This window comes from Aquarana catesbeiana, linkage group LG01, assembly GCF_042186555.1.
Source record: "Aquarana catesbeiana isolate 2022-GZ linkage group LG01, ASM4218655v1, whole genome shotgun sequence".
Taxonomy (NCBI): domain Eukaryota; kingdom Metazoa; phylum Chordata; class Amphibia; order Anura; family Ranidae; genus Aquarana; species Aquarana catesbeiana.
In genome coordinates, this window is record NC_133324.1 from 874,804,424 (window position 1) to 874,818,716 (window position 14,293).

General features: G+C 43.5%; 1 protein-coding gene across 1 annotated transcript in view; it reads right to left on the bottom strand.

Moving 5' to 3' along the window:
- The window catches only part of LOC141125122 (proton channel OTOP1-like), an 85,842-nt gene that overhangs the window by 60,461 nt on the left and 11,088 nt on the right, over positions 1–14,293 (bottom strand). The gene's annotated exons all lie outside the window — the stretch shown is intronic.

A 14,293-nucleotide genomic window follows, 5' to 3' on the forward strand; every position in this document is an offset into this window, starting at 1 on the left:
GAAAGAGCTGTAATGGATTCTGGGACATGCAGTTCCCTTACAAAGTGGCTCTATAGCCTGGTATTCAGAAAGGAACTACAAAAAGCCCAGGATGCTCTGCTGACAGCATTGTAAAAGATTCAATTTTGTGTCCTGAGGAAAAGTCAGTCAGCTCTGCGGGAGAGAAAAGACCAGACCTGAAGGAGAGATGCTGGCTCTCAGATGATCTCCCTGCATGATTCAGGCCTCCACTGCCACTGTCTCTTCCAGGACATTCGTTTGGGCCTTGATCACAGGATTTGGTGAGAAGGCATTTCTGTCCATCTTCAGGGAACAGAGACACTGCACTACAGAAGGAGTTATTTGAACACTGTATACAGAAATCGTTGCTGGTAGTCATCTTGCTGACACTTGTAGTACCACAGGAATAAAGGATAAGGCTATCTATTTCTGGTACATTGTATACAGACACCATTGTCCTCTCACCTTGTTGAACAAAACCCTGCCTGTTTCACCTGATAATCTGGGCCAGTTGTGTTGTTTGGCCCGCTACCCAGGAGTTAAAGCTCACCAAGGAAAGTGGCTCGCTGAAGACACCAAAGCTTATCTTTCCTTCAAAAGGACTGAAGCTGTTGGGGCCATACGGATCCACACACACATATTCAGGGCTCTGCATATGCATTGGGTGTGTGGGACAGTGTATCTATAAAGTTAAGCCATTACTTGCTAACTTGAATAGGAGGGCTGACACAAAGAGAGTCATTCCTCTGCTCCCATCCTGCCTGGACTCATATAGCCAATCTGAGTGGAGTTAATCAATCTAATTTGAAGTGCCATATTGTGCTTTATTTACCATTAAAATGTATCTCTGCTCTTGGGGACATGCTCAGGTTTGAAATTCCTTGAAAACAGCTTGAATATGGGATTGAGGGCTATATTCTCTTAAATCTTAGTTATTGATCTCTAGCCGATTACTTGATTATATATTGTTACTGTCTGTTATCCTTCCACAGAAATATTGCAGTAAAGACAATTTCTGTGTTTTATTAGAACGTGTGTGTTTCTCATTGGTCATTGCACTTACACTTGTGCCAGGTGTGACAGAGGGGGCTGAGGCTGTTATTAGGGTTGAGAGGCAGAGTAACGGACTGAATATACTTAAGCAACCCCTGCGGGGGGTATCGTTTAGGGTTGCCATCTGTCCAGGATTCACCCGGACAGTCCGGTTTTTACATCCTCTGTCGGGTTTCTCACTGCCTAACACCCGGACACCAGGGCACCCCTAAAAACTCTTCCAACACCCCCATAGCAACCCCATAAAAGCTTAATCAGAATCTTGCTTCCATAACATGTATCAGATGTTCACCTATCTTTACATATTTGTAATTGTCTGGATGGAAACAGCCTTAGTTACAAGGGACTTGTTTCTCTCTGTGGAGGGATACAGAACCTCCTGACTGCATTTTCCGATGCTTTGCTTCTAGTCCCGGCTACTGGAACCCTGTCAGGACTGCTCACTCTGGCAGACCGATCTAGTGGAGAGGAGCTGTGAGTGTGTGTGGGTAGGCAGAGGAAGGAGCTGCATGGACTGTGAGTGAGTAAAGAGGGGGACAGAGAGGGGAGGAGAGAAGCTGGCTGCCCATTACCAGGCTACATATGTATGTATTCATCTCATAGTATGTTGTGGTTGTGTCTAGTGTATGTATTTATGCATGTTTGTGTGTATCTGAGTGCATCTATATATCTCAGTGTGCAAATATATGTGTGTGTATGCATGTTTATAATTGAGCATATGTACAGTATATACCTGAGTGTGTGTATGCATGTATCTGAGTGTGTATATATCTGAATATGTATATACAGTATGAGTATATATATATGTAACTGAGTCTATACATTTGAGTGTAAATATGTGTGTATGTAACTGAGTGTATACATCTGAGTGTGTATATTGTATATGTATCTGAGCGTGTACATGTGTGTATGCATCTAGCTGATTATATATATATATATATATATATATATATATATATATATATATATATATATATATATATTATGCAAAGGTAAAACCTCAGCATTATTAACAGCGCTATTGTTTAAAATGAATAAGTGCAATAATGAAACATAAAGTGAGACAGCAAAGATCCTAATCCTGAATACCATCACCAATCCACCTCGTGAGCACCCCTTTGATGATGCACTCACCACAATGATGAAAACAATGAGCCTGATATCCCCAAGGAGCTATGCATAAAATAGAAATAAAATAAAACAGATGTTATTAATGGACCAACATCTATCCAACAAGTATAATAAACAGCAAAAGTGCAGCGCTAATAACATATGTGAAAAGTTAAAATTGAGTTCACCAAGTGACATGTAAAACAATTAGTGAAAAAACATATTACAAATAACAAATAAAACTAAAATCACAAATGTATGTGAAAAAAAGTCCAAAAATTCTTGATAAGTCCACAAATAAAGTAAATAAATGAAGAACACCCATCCAAGAGAGGTTTGTGACAAAAGGTGCCTAGATATGGTCCACCAAAACGTGTGTGAGTAGAGTCTGCTTACCAGACGGCGATGACTGCTATTATGGCCGCCACTCTGCTTGTTTTTTCCACATGCTGCATATCTTCTGCAATATTGTAAGTGTGACTCCTTGTTTACTATTAAATTTTTATATCATACAATGTTGCGCTATGGAGGTGTTCTCTTTTGTATTTTCGGTCTGATGGAGTGTTAGAACTACCGATCCCGTATTGTACCTTGGGTTTTGGGAGACCATAATCCCTATGCTGGGCGAGACTGCCATAATAGCAGTCATCGCCGTCTGGTAAGCAGACTCTACTCACACACGTTTTGGTGGACCATATCTAGGCACCTTTTGTCACAAACCTCTCTTGGATGGGTGTTCTTCATTTATTTACTTTATTTGTGGACTTATCAAGAATTTTTGGACTTTTTTTCACATACATTTGTGATTTTAGTTTTATTTGTTATTTGTAATATGTTTTTTCACTAATTGTTTTACATGTCACTTGGTGAACTCAATTTTAACTTTTCACATATGTTATTAGCGCTGCACTTTTGCTGTTTATTATACTTTTGGAGGTCAGATACAGGACTTTTTTAGGGTGCTGGCAGCTTTTCTAATTATTTTTTAATCTAAGCGCAGCTTTTACCCAATTTGGGTTTTTTCTCTTATATCTATCCAACAAGACACGACAAGAATATACATAATAACTGGTGACATGTAATGTTATATAATGCTATAATCCTCATAACAACACTATTAGCATATCATTATTAAAGCAATCCTAGAAAATAATCTAAAATTGTGTAAATAGAGTAAAAGATCCTAATAAATCAATATACCTATAAAAATCACAAAATGCAGACCTAGACAGTCTACAAAGATAGTGATATTAGGATCTAAGGAAATATAAACTCAAGATTGCAAACTAAGTAGTTGCATTCAACTGTAATTAAAACACTGTAATGCTTACTAGCCCAAACATACAATCAAATCTAGCCTAATATAGGACAGCCTAAATAAATAAGCTAAAATGTGGTTAAAAAAACAAACAAAATAATAATAATAACCCAGAACTATGCAATTTTTTTTGGATCAGTGTTCCACACATATCCATGCGTTAGAACACTGTTCCTGCATAGACATGCAACAGCACATGACCAACCTTGCCAACAGGGTATCTAACACTGAATGGTAAGGAGACGTAACGGTTATGAAGCATGAGAATGGTTTGCACACTAATGCCCCGTACACACGGTCGGATTTTCCGACGGAAAATGTGTGATAGGACCTTGTTGTAGGAAATTCCGACCGTATGTGGGCTCCATCACACATTTTCCATCGGATTTTCCGACACACAAAGTTTGAGAGCAGGATATAAAATTTTCCGACAACAAAATCCGTTGTCGGAAATTCCGATCGTGTGTACACAAATCCGACGGACAAAGTGCCACGCATGCTCAGAATAAATAAAGAGATGAAAGCTATTGGCCACTGCCCCGTTTATAGTCCCGACGTACGTGTTTTACGTCACCGCGTTCAGAACAATCGTATTTTCCGACAACTTTGTGTGACCGTGTGTATGCAAGACAAGTTTGAGCCAACATCCGTCGGAAAAAATCCTAGGATTTTGTTGTCGGAATGTCCGAACAAAGTCCGACCGTGTGTACGTCGCATAAGGCATTTTTTAAAGCCACTGACCGGAACAGTTATATCCCTATACAGAGAGGTCATCATCCTTTGTGACTATGCAATATTCCAAGGGGTCAGTTCATGAGGATTCGTCGGAACTGCTCTTTGGATGCGGATTATGCCATTCAAGCACAGCAGCTCAAGAGTCGGTTTGTGGAAAAGGGATATAATGCCCAAATTTTAGATGAAGTGATCAATGAGGTAAGCCGAACCTCGCAGGATTCGTGTTTGGTGCCCAGAGAGAGGTCTCGGGATGATAAACACGAATGGGGTTTTATAAGTAATTTTCTAGGGCAATACAGGGATATTGAGTCCATTATTAAGAGACACTGGGACATCCTTAGATTGGATAAGATTTTAGGTAAGGTCCTGCCAGAAGTCCCTCCTTTTATTTATAGGAGGACAGCCTCCTTCGGTGATAGGGTGGTCAAAAAAGGTGTTGGATCCTCCAACTAGACCGCAAATGTTTTGGGATAGGGCCAGCTTCTTTGCCTGTAGGAAGTGCAAGGCGTGCCAACAAGTCCATACCCATATCAGGGGGTTGAGTAGATTCAGATCCACGTCTAATGGTGTGGAATTTGAAATCAAGGAATTAATTTCCTATGCATCCACCCATGTTGTATATGTCTTGGAGCACCCTTGCGGCCTAATGTAATTTGGTAGGACCAAACGTACATTGGGCAAGCGGGTCTCGGAGCACATATACAACATATTAATTGGGTATAAAGATCATAGTGTTTCTCTCCATTTCAGACAAAAACATGGTGGCAACCTGGCTGGACTTAAGTTCTGGGGGATAGATAAGCTACATCCCATGTGGAGAGGTGCTAATTTGGTCTGTGAGTTGTCTAAACGGGAAACCCAATGGATTTTTCTGACCAATAGATTGAGTCCGAAGGGTATGAATATTGATTTAGATCTGAATTGTTTTATCAGTAATTATTAATCCTGTATGGTTGGGATATGAGGGTAGAGGCATAGGTCTGTTGCCTTCTGATCCTCTCCTTACCATTCAGTGTTAGATACCCTGTCGGCGAAGTTGGTCATGTACTGTTGCATGTCTATGCAGGATCAGTGTTCTAACGCATGGATATGTGTGGAACACTGATCCAAAAAATCGCATAGTTCTGGGTTATTATTTAGGGATGAGCCGAACACCCCCCTGTTCGGTTCGCACCAGAACATGCGAACAGGAAAAAAGTTCGTTCGAACATGCGAACACCGTTAAAGTCTATGGGACACGAACATGAATAATCAAAAGTGCTAATTTTAAAGGCTTATATGCAAGTTATTGTCATAAAAAGTGTTTGGGGACCTGGGTCCTGCCCCAGGGGACATGGATCAATGCAAAAAAAAGTTTTAAAAACGGACGTTTTTTCAGGAGCAGTGATTTTAATAATGCTTAAAGTCAAACAATAAAAGTGTAATAGTCCTTTAAATTTCGTAGCTGGGGGGTGTCTATAGTATGCCTGTAAAGGGGCGCATGTTTCCTGTGTTTAGCAAGGGGACAAGGGGACAGATCCCGGCCCCCCCCCTCCTGTGTGAAATGGTAATGGGGTACTTACCCCTACCATTTCACTAAAAAACTGTCAAAAATGTTAAAAATGACAAGAGACAGTTTTTGACAATTCCTTTATTTAAATGCTTCTTCTTTCTTCTTTCTTCTACCTTCCTTCATCTTCTTCTTCTTCTGGTTCTTCTGGTTCTTCCTCCGGCGTTCTCGTCCAGCATCTCCTCCACGGCGTCTTCTATCTTCTTCTCCTTGGGCTGCTCCGCACCCATGGCATGGGGGGAGACTCCCGCTCTTCTCTTCATCTTCTTCTCTTCTTCTTTTCTTCTCTTCTTCTCTTCTTCTCTTCTTCACTTTCTTCTCCGGGCCGCTCCGCATCCATGCTGGCATGGAGGGAGGCTCCCGCTGTGTGACGGCGTCTCCTCGTCTGATGGTTCTTAAATAACGGGGGCGGGGCCACCCGGTGACCCCGCCCCCCTCTGACGCACGGTGACTTGTCGGGACTTCCCTGTGACGTCACGGGGAATGTCACAGGGAAGTCCCGTCATGTCCCGTGCGTCAGAGGGGGGCGGGGTCACCGGGTGGCCCCGCCCCCCGTTATTTAAGAACCGTCAGACGAGAAGACGGCGTCACACAGCGGGAGCCTCCCTCCATGCCAGCATGGATGCGGAATGGCCCGGAGAAGAAAATGAAGAAGAGAAGAAGAGAAGAAAAGAAGAAGAGAAGAAGATGAAGAAGATGAAGAGAAGAGCGGGAGCCTCCCCCCATGCCATGGGTGCGGAGCAGCCCGAGGAGAAGAAGATAGAAGACGCCGCGGAGGAGATGCTGGATGAGAACGCCGGAGGAAGAACCAGAAGAAGAAGAAGATGAAGGAAGATAGAAGAAAGAAGAAGCATTTAAATAAAGGAATTGTCAAAAACTGTCTCTTGTCATTTTTAACATTTTTGACACTTTTTTAGTGAAATGGTAGGGGTAAGTACCCCCTTACCATTTCACACAGGGGGGGGCGGGATCTGGGGGTCCCCTTGTTAAAGGGGGCTTCCAGATTCCGTAAAGCCCCCCGCCCGCAGACCCCCACAACCACCGGCCAGGGTTGTGGGGATGAGGCCCTTGTCCTCATCAACATGGGAACAAGGTGTTTTGGGGGGATACCCCAAAGCACCCTCCCAATGTTGAGGGCATGTGGCCTGGTACGGTTCAGGAGGGGGGGCCGCACTCTCCCCCCCCCCTCTTTTCCTGTGGCCTGCCAGGTTGCGTGCTCGGATAAGGGTCTGGTATGGATTTTTGGGGGGACCCCATGCCGTTTTTTTTTTTTTTTTTGGCGCGGGGTTCCCCTTTAAAATCCATACCAGACCTGAAGGGTCTGGTATGGAATTTAGGGGGACCCCCATGTCATTTTTTTTTTAATTTTGGCCGGGGTTCCCCTTAATATCCATACCAGACCTGAAGGGCCTGGTATGGAATTTAGGGGGACCCCCACGTCATTTTTTTTTTTTGGTTCGGGGTTCCCCTGTGGGGAATTCCTATGCCGTTTTTATCAATGAACTTCTATGTGTATTGTCAGACCGGCAATGCAATAGCCGCGAGTAGTTTTAAATGGGTTTTTTCCTTCGAAATATCATTTTGCTGTCAGACTGTTCTAAACACGGGAAACATGCTCCCCTTTACAGGCATACTATAGACACCCCCCAGCTACGAAATTTAAAGGGATATTACACTTTTACTGTTTGACTTTAAGCATTATTAAAATCACTGCTCCTGAAAAAACGGCCATTTTTAAAACTTTTTTTTGCATTGATCCATGTCCCCTGGGGCAGGACCCAGGTCCCCAAACACTTTTTATGACAATAACTTGCATATAAGCCTTTAAAATTAGCACTTTTTATTTCTCCCATAGACTTTTAAAGGGTATTCGAATGCCGCGAACACCCCAAATTGTTCGCTGTTCGGCGAACTTGCGAACAGCCAATGTTCGAGTCGAACATGAGTTCGACTCGAACTCGAAGCTCATCCCTATTATTATTATTTAGTTTTTTTTAACCACATGTTTGCTTATTTATTTAGGCTGGCCTACATTGGGCTAGATTTGATTGTATGTTTGGGCTAGTAAGCATTACAGTGTTTTAATTACCGTTGAATGCATCTACTTAGTTTGCAATCTTGATAGTTTATATTTCCTTAGATCCTAATATCACTATCTTTGTAGACTGTCTAGCTCTGCATTTTGTGATTTTTATAGGTATATTTATTTATTAGGATCTTTTATTCTATTTACACAATTTTAGATTATTTTCTAGGATTGCTTTAATAATGATATTCTATGCTGCAGTGGTGTAGTGGATAGCACTTTCACCTAGCAGTAAGAAGGGCTGCTGGTTCGAATCCCAACCACAACACTACCTGGAGTTTTCTAAATTCTCTCTAGTATGTATGAATGTGAGTTAGGGACCTTAAAGTGTAAGCTCCTTGAGGGTAGGGACTGATGTGAATGTACAATGTATATGTAAAGCGCTGCATAAATTGACGGCGTATATAAGTACCTGAAATAAATAAATAAATAGTGTTGTTATGAGGATTATAATTATGGATTATATTATGTCACCAGTTATTATGTATATTCTTGCCGTGTCTTGCTGGATAGATGTTGGTCCATTAATAATATCTGTTTTATTTTATTTCTATTTTATGCATAGCTTGATTCAGTCCAAGGTACTGGGGTTATATTTAGGGTTACGTTAGTTATAAGGGCCAGTATTTACTGCGGATCACTCTGTGTGTGTATTTACATGCGCTTTTTGATCCCTTTGGTCTTTGCCGGCAGCAATGACACTTGTGACGCTCCTCTTTCACCTGTAAGGTTGATTACCCGCCCCGTTAGGGTACTTAATGGATGAGCTGTTCCGCATGGCCACGTCCTCCGATGAAGACATGATGACGAAACACGTTAGGGCGTGACCACGCGGCTCTCTTGTCAATCACAAACGTACGTCATCCCGGGTCTCACCGCGGCCAGCGAGTTCAGGAATTCCTAGGAAGTGGTGAGCTGACGTTACGAAGTGTTGTACAAGCTTCATTCAGATACGCTGTATTTATTTATTGATCTTGTAAGTACATTATGTATGCGGGGGTTGAGTAGTAAAATAAAATACAGTATTACGCTATGCAGAGCATTCTCTTGTGTTTTTTATGGTGAATCGTTTTGAACTGGGCCGGTACTGGACTCATCTCTGGCAATCCTTGGAAGAGTGTCCAATTTCCTCCTTGGAGATATCAGGCTCATTGTTTTCATCATTGTGGTGAGTGCATCACCAAAGGGTTGCTCAAGAGGTGGATTGGTGATGGAATTCAGGATTAGGACCTTTGCTGTCTCATATTTCTGATGATATTGGGGCACCTTACACGGCTTTAAGTACTTTTGCACAGACTGTTTATCAAACTCACCTCAGGAGTTTGTTTATAGCTCACTTTATGTCTCATTATTGCACTTATTCATTTTAAATATTAGTGCTGTTAATGCTGAGGTTTTACCTTTGCATATTTTTTTTATATATTGTGATTTTTAAAATAGCTGCTTAGTTTACGACGTCTACTCTTTGAGCGCTGGGTTTGGTCACACTTGTTGAACTGATGAAGGCCATTGAGAGGCCGACACACGTTTAGAGGGGAGGAGCCGAATCTGTGAAGCATCGTGAGTGTAGATTTGCGGTGAATGAAGTGATGATTTGAGACATGCTGTTTTAAAGTTTTTATCTTGTAAGTGGATTTGCTTTGGGTGTTTTTAATAAACATGCAAACAGAGTACACTATGGCACTTGTGTTTGTTGTTTCATGTCCATAAACCTACGGAAGTAATAGCGTGATTGAGCACTTATGAGAAAGTGAAGGAAGGTTTGTCTGGCAGCAACACAAATGCTGATTACACACACAGAGGAGCAGTCTGGAGACTGTAGGATTACCATTGGAGAGTGAAAGTTGATCCATTGTGGTGGACACGAGGAGTGATTTGTCTATGCTTTTACATTCATCTGTGAGGTGAGCAGGCACTTTAGTTGGTGGAGGTGTGCACTGGATATTGGTCCTTTTGAGGACGAACACACACAGTGGTGATTGCTTTGGAAGCATTGACACAGATGAACTGTTTTCAAATTTTTTGACATTTTCATTTTTTAATTAAAATTTTTTTTTGATCATGAAATGTTTAATATAAACTTTGTATGCACATTGTTTAATGAGACACAGCGTTGCACTATTTGACTGCGTGTGTATGCATGTGATTAACCACTTCAGCCCCGGAGGATTTGGCTGCTCAATGACCAGGCCATTTTTTGCGATACGGCATTGCGTCGCTTTAACTGACAATTGCACGATCGTGCAACATTGTACCCAAACAAAAATTGATGTCCTTTTTTTTAAGGATGCACTGAATGGGTTTTTGGTGCCGATACCGATACCGAAAATAAATCTTCCTTGATCCCGAAAACCGATACCGAAACAGCACCGATACAGAAAGTGACTGTTTTTTAAAATATTTTTATACAGGAGATGGTCAGCGACTGGGGACATGGTACAGGAGATGGTCAGAGACTGTAGACATGGTACAGGAGATGGTCAGAGACTGAGGACATGGTATAGGAGATGGTCAGAGACTGAGGACATGGTACAGGAGATGGTCAGAGACTGAGGACATGGTACAGGAGATGGTCAAAGACTGTAGACATGGTACAGGAGATGGTCAGAGACTGAAGACATACTACAGGAGATGGTCAGAGACTGAGGACATGGTACAGGAGATGGTCAGAGACTGCAGACATGGTACAGGAGATGGTCAGAAACTGGGGACATGGTACAGGAGATGGTCAGAGACTGGGGACATGGTACAGGAGATGGTCAGAGACTGCAGACATGGTACAGGAGATGTCCAGAGACTGCAGACATGGTACAGGAGATGGTCAGAGACTGGGGACATGGTACAGGAGATGGTCAGAGACTGGGGACATGGTACAGGAGATGGTCAGAGACTGCAGACATGGTACAGGAGATGTTCAGAGGCTGCAGACATGGTACAGGAGATGGTCAGAGACTGGGGACATGGTACAGGAGATGGTCAGAGACTGGGACATGGTCAGAGACTGCGGACATGATACAAGAGAGGTCTGCTCTAATAGAGGGGGGGGCTGCACTGAGGGGGGTCTGCACTAATAGAGGGGGGCTGCACTAATTGAGGGGGGTCTGCACTGATGGAGGGGGATCTGCACTGATGGAGGGGGTCTACACTGAGGGGGTCTGCACTGATGGAGGGGGTCTGCACTGAGGGGGTCTGCACTGATGGAGGGGTCTGCACTGATGGAGGGGGTCTGCAGTGATGGAGGGGGTCTGCACTGAGGGGGTCTGCACTGATGGAGGGGTCTGCACTGATGGAGGGGGTCTGCACTGATGGAGGGGGTCTGCACTGAGGGGGCCTGCACTGATGGAGGGGGTCTGCACTGAGGGGGTCTGTACTGATGGAGGGGGTCTGCACTGAGGGGGTCTGCACTGATGGAGGGGGTCTGCACTGATGGAGGGGGGTCTGCACTGATGGAGGGGGTCTGCACTGAGGGGGTCTGCACTGAGGGGGTCTGCACTGATGGAGGGGGTCTGCACTGATGGAGGGGGTCTGCACTGATGGAGGGGGGTCTGCACTGATGGAGGGGGTCTGCACTGAGGGGGTCTGCACTGATGGAGGGGGTCTGCACTGATGGAGGGGGTCTGCACTGAGGGGGTCTGCACTGATGGAGGGGGTCTGCACTAATGGAGGAGGTCTGCACTGAGGAGGTCTGCACTAATGGAGGGGGTCTGCACTGAGGAGGTCTGCACTGATGGAGGGGGTCTGCACTGAGGGGGTCTGCACTGATGGAGGGGGTCTGCACTAATGGAGGAGGTCTGCACTGAGGAGGTCTGCACTAATGGAGGGGGTCTGCACTGAGGAGGTCTGCACTGATGGAGGGGGTCTGCACTGAGGGGGTCTGCACTGATGGAGGGGGTCTGCACTGATGGAGGGGGTCTGCACTAATGGAGGGGGTCTGCACTGAGGAGGTCTGCACTGATGGAGGGGGTCTATACTGACTCTGCTGGGGGCACCTGATGCGAGGACAGACTCTGCTGGGGGCACCTGATGCAAGGAGGGACTCCCCCTTTCCCTCTCCCCCTTTCCCTCTCCATCCCTCATTCATCTCAGACTTTAAACACACCCTCTTGAGCCACGCCCCATTTAAGCCACACCCACTATTTTACGTAAACCACGCCCATTTTTCGCCATGGCGCGCTTCGCGCGCCGCACTTGTATATTTTTTGCTAAGCCACGCCTACACACGAATGCCCCACCCCCTAATTATTGTACGGCTCCACCTACAGCCAAAAAAGTGTCCCACATATTTTTTTTGCAACTATGCCTATGTCCCCAGTAGTACAACCAGTGTCCCCAGTAGGGCAGCCAGTGTCCCCAGTAATGCAGCCAGTGTCCCCATTGCAGTGTAGCCAGTGTCCTCAGTAGTGTAGCCAGTGTCCCAAGTAGTGCAGCCAGTGTCCCCAGTAATATAGCCAGTGTCCCTATTGTAGTGTAGCCAGTGTCCCTAGTAGTGTAGCCAGTGTCCCCTTTGCAAAACAAAAAAAGAGTGGCAATTTTGAAAAAAACACAATATTTTGTACTTTTTGCTATAATAAATATCCCCAATTTTATTTGAAAAAGCTAATTTTTTCCTCAGTTTAGGCCGATATGTATTTTACACATTTTTGGTAATAAAAATCGCAATATTGATTGGCTTGTGCAAAAGTTATAGCATCTACAAAATAGGGCAAAGATTTATGGTATTTTTATTTATTTATTTATTTTTACTAGTAATGGCAGCAATCAGCGATTTTTATCGGGACTGCAACATTATGGCGGACAGTACGAACACTTTTGACACATTTTTGGGACCATTGGCATTTATACAGCGATCAATGCTATAAAAATGCACTAATTACTGTGTAAATGTCACTGGCAGGGAAGGGGTTAACACTAGGGGGTGATCAAGGGGTTAACTGTGTTCCCTAGAGAGTTATTCTAACTGTGGGGGGAGGGGATTGACTGGGTGAGGAGAGCGATCGTTGTTCATACTTAGTATGAACAACAGATCGCTCTCCTCACCCCTGACAGCACGGAGATCTGTCTGTTTACATTGACAGATCTCCATTCTGTCTCTGTGTGGAGCGATTGCGGGTGCCCGGTGGTCATCGCGACCACCAGGCACGCGCACCGGCTCCAGCGTCGTGCCACCTAGTGGTCAAAAGGCAAACTGATGTACAGTTACGTCAGTTCGCCCAGGGGAGCCAACCTGCCGGTCGGGAAGGGGTTAACTGAACATATTTATATATCTGAGTAAGTAATTAATATCCTCCATTGATGTGAACATCTGATAATTCATACAATTACTAATCATTTCCCTACTGTATATACATATACCTAAAAAAATTAACATAATACTATATACTGTATATATACCCTACAATAGGTTAATAAAAAACAATATTTCATAAGTGTACATTTGATTAATTTATGTAAACACTCATTCATTCATTAATACAGTAGCAAAGTGCACTACGCAGGTGTACAGTGATGCGTGATCTCTCTCGAAATGCTGTGATGCAGTGAAAAAAAAAATGCAATCAGTCTGCACATTGCAGTGGGAATTGGACAGAGCCAATTGTTTTATGTGTATCCTACTGGTGACTGGCTTTTTTTCAGTGCAGAAAAATGCTAATCACCGCAGTACGTGTGAAATGGCACTTACATTTAACAGGTGCTGCTGCCTGTCAAGTTCTGCAAGTAGAGTTAAAATTGCCACAGTGACAGAAGTACAGTAAATACCAATGCTAATAGTGCTGCTGTCTCTTATGTCTAAAACAGGATTATTTCTAATAACAGGCAGATTACGTTTTTGCCTAGAGTAGTGTGTGGTGTGAAGGACTGGAAAATAAAATTAGTTCAGATAAGCAACAAGAAATAAATAACAAAGTCCAGATTTTTTAAATATGTTGGGTTACAAATACTTAAATCTCTTGATGTATATGCCACCTCATGTATTCCTATTATTTACAATTAACACTTTTGTACCACCCCCCTGACTTCCTCCAGATATATACTCTCTCCCAGCATGCACAGTGGCCTGAAACTCCTACTGATTAGCTAAAAAGAGATATGCATATTCATAACTCAGTCTCACTGCAGCTCATCACACTAATGCCAAAGGCAACAGTACCCCCTATTGACAGAAGGGAGGAACCACAGTTCAACCAGGCTTAGGAGAAAACACAAATGATCACAAAGTCTATGAATCAGCCAGGTTAGTTACCACCTAGCACAGCTAAATTTACCAAAATCCCCTGTTTAAGACACGGGTGCTACACTTTAATTGAGTGCTGATAGTACAGCTTTAAGGTGCTCTGACAGCAGAATTTTGCAACTCTTAAAAAATCTGAAAAAAGAAAACGAATACTGCCACCACACATAAGGACTATGCAATATATTACATTTTTGTTTTTTGGGGGTTTTA